Genomic DNA, 3,920 nt, shown 5'->3' on the forward strand with positions numbered 1-3,920 from the left:
AATGCTTAATAAATGGAATTAATATAGGTAGACTTCACTCTCAATAAGTATAAAAGGAAATTTCCAAAACAACATTAAAATAACAAAGAAATGAATAAAGTAGTGTGAGAAAAAATGAATTACTTTTATTTTTTAATTTTATTTCCCCTTTTCCAATTATTTCCGTTTGTTCATTTTACCAATAGTGACCACTAACTCATGCGCCTGATTACTTACAAATAGTGATCAACTAGGAGAATATCAACTTTTTTGGTAATTCTTTTCTCTCTTGTATTTCCTGTTCCTAATGCTATATGGCAAAATATATTAAAAAAGTCACCCACCACCATGTTTCTCCACGAGATGAGAAAGTGAGTGACATGTAAATGGCAATATACTTGTGAGAAAACAGCTTATACCAGTCAATATGTTATGGTATATCATTGGTCATAAAAATAATTAATTATTAAAATTTTAGTTTAAATATATTTTTTCAACAAATTACAAACAGTAGTACATGTAGTGACACACTTTATGGGACAACAGATATACTCCCCATTTTGACACTAGTGGTGACAGTGGTTTTCTAAACACTTTCCTGTGTTTGTGTAAGTCAGTTCCGGGCAATTAGCGCCGACGTACTGCTTTTCTACTTCCAAACTCACATTATTTGTAGTTATTAAATAAGTTTTAATTTTAATTATATATTTTATAATATTTAATATGTAAAAATAATTATTGTATAAATAATGTAATACTTATATGATAAATTTATGATGATAATTAAATATGTGTAATTTATTATAAAATAAAAAATATAAGATATATAATATTAAAATAATAAAAAACTATAATATATATAAAAATTTAATTAAAAATTTAATTTATAAATTTGTGAGTACATATGTTAGATATCAAAAAACTCATTCTTACTAGTAAACTATTATTATAAGTATTTCTACTAGGCTGATGGATAAAAAAAATTTGTCATCTCTCCATTCTACAACTTCATTCTACCTCATGTTTTTTTTTTAAAGTTAGTTGGGCTAGTGGGTTTAAAAACCAGTATCCCCGTCTAACCCAGTTCGATGACATTTTCAACAATCATAAGCAACTTGAAAGAATATACAGCTTTTTATATGATACAAATAATCATATTTTTTTTTTACAAATTCATTATATTTAAAAAATATATATAACTCAATTCATATCGGATTTAATTAATGAATCATTATATAATTATATTAATACTCTAACTGATATAATAATAGAAACAATATTTATAGCACTGTTAAAAACAATTGCACACAAAATGAATGACATAATAGTCTTTCTTTGGATTTGAAAATAAATTATGTTGTTAGTATTATTATAGCTACAGTAATTAAAATAATTGCACGGTTGTACGGACAGATTAAAAATAATTTAAAATAAATTTTCCACGTACATGGTCGGAAACATGATAATGAATTTATATTAAAATAAAAATATAACGTGACCTACAAAAACATCTTTGTTATCAATCTAAGTCCATCTCAAAATACAAGAAAAATGTGCAAGATTATAAGTCAATAACAGTTATTATTCTAAGTCCACCTCAAAATGCAATAAAAATGTCTAAGATTATTTGTCAATGACAGATATATATATCAAGTTCAATACTAACATCTTTTTGCACCTTTTTTCTGGAAAATAAAAAATAAAAATATATGAGAATACGTGGCACTATTTTATTTTTCAATTAATAAAAAAAGTGTAAGGGTGATGATGTTGAATATTTGTTTACAGGTAGCATTGCTGGACAAATATCAGTAACCAGTCTTTGTTTTGATTCCAATATTATACGTTGCATATTACAATACCCAATAATATTTGGAATTTGGACCAACTTGCATGTTTATGTCTATTGCACACCTAAATTAGTATTTAGGACGATAAACATATGTAATTGTAAAATGGACATGAAATATCATTTTTGGGTAGGAGGAATTTGTGGATTGCTCATTATATAATTGAAAAATATAAAAAATTAAAATAATAATAAAATTAAATAAATTTTAAAAATAATCTTACGTCACTCCATTTTTAAATTACATACGACAATCTAGTGGTTTAAACATTTTAGCATTGCATATCCTTCGAGTGTAATGAAAAATTAAAATATAACACTTTAATGATTAAGATCAAATGTCCTACTTAGTCCACCTTATTCATTAAAAACGTCTAAGAAAAAAACAAATATTTTGAACTAATAAATAAAATTTTCATGCAATATCTCCCCCAATAACTAATGATAGTACATATGGGTTTTCCAAAAAGCACAATTAATGGTTTGCTCTAATAAAGGGTTTCCTTATGCTTTATTTGGTTAATAGAAAATAAAAAGTGAGAAAAGGAAAGATAATAAATATAATAGGTTTTTATGATGTTTTGTATAAGAGAAGAATGAGAGAAAATGAATAGAAAAAATATTTTTTCCTTCTCTTTCTCTTTTGTTTGGTTAGGTAGAAAATGAGAAGAGAGTGATGACAATTAGGAATGACAAAGGGTCTGGTTGGGTACAGGTAGTTCATTATCCAGACCCACCCTGTTGCTTCATTTTTAGATGCAGACTCACCTCATATCCATGTTAATACTTATTGAGTATGCTACACACGGGTCCTTGGGTACCTAGTGTATCTACAAATACCCACATTTAAAAAATATTAAAAGTAATTTCCAATAATTTATGTAATTGTGTATTTGTTTATTACATTCTTATATGTTATTTAGGTAATTAACAAGAGAACAAATTATAAAAAAATTAGTTAAAGTTTTAAACACATTTTAAATTGATTATTTGTTGTGACGTATAATTGATTTAATAAGAATTGTTCAATCAACATAATATCATATTACACCTTACAATTAACAACTTAGCATCACATCACTATTTAAAAATGCAACATCATTGTTCAACAACATATCAATTATATTTGAAATTAACAATATAACATTATGAATTAACAATATATAGAGAGAAATTCACATATTAAGTATCAATTTTAGAGAAATCTGATGGTATAGATATACCCACTAATTCAAACCACTAGATTTCTCTAGAATTGATGTCTAAGATATGAAGTAAATTGTTTAAACTTTACTCTTGAAATAAGTGGATCCACTCCTATGTATATATATAAAGGAATAGCGGGTCTGGATACGTACTGTAACGCCCCGAAAAATACTTCTCAAAAACATTGCGGAAAAATGAGTGAAATTTTTTTTTTTTTGAAATGGGGATGTATAAAATTGTTTCCTTTTAAAACCTTCCTTTTCCGGGACATCACTTTAAGTAACTCAAATGCGGAAAATCAACTTATCGTTATCGAATGATAACTTAACCTGATTCACAATTTCCTGAATAACACAATTCATATAAATGGTTAAGTCATAATTAGTCATACATATAAGGTCAACAAAGGCGGAAACTACATCGCCACTAACGTATACAAAATCCAAGAAGAAAGGGCGGAAATACTAATCATCGCCAACAGACATTAAACAAAGACATGAACTAGCTGAAGCCGTCCTCGTTTCAAAAGTCACAAAATGATAAGCAACTCCTAGCTAGGGTACTGCCTCTTCCTCAATTCCTCATGCCCCCTCCTGGAACATCACGGACGGGTAGCTCCAAATCCGAGCAAAGCTGTCTACCTGACGAGCATACGTCCGAAAAGCAAGCAATAGAAAAGAAGAGAAATAGAGAGAGTAAGACATCTAATGAACGTAAATTCATTGACGGCGTGGACTTACTCAGAATATTACAATCAGATATGAAAAACAGTTCATATATATATAACATATTACATTATAACTCATTAGTTGTTCTCGTAAACAACTATACAATTTACATGAGTAATATAACCAAACTCATCAATTGTTCTCATAAACAATTGTCA

This window comes from Lupinus angustifolius, chromosome LG20, assembly GCF_001865875.1.
Source record: "Lupinus angustifolius cultivar Tanjil chromosome LG20, LupAngTanjil_v1.0, whole genome shotgun sequence".
Taxonomy (NCBI): Eukaryota; Viridiplantae; Streptophyta; class Magnoliopsida; order Fabales; family Fabaceae; genus Lupinus; species Lupinus angustifolius.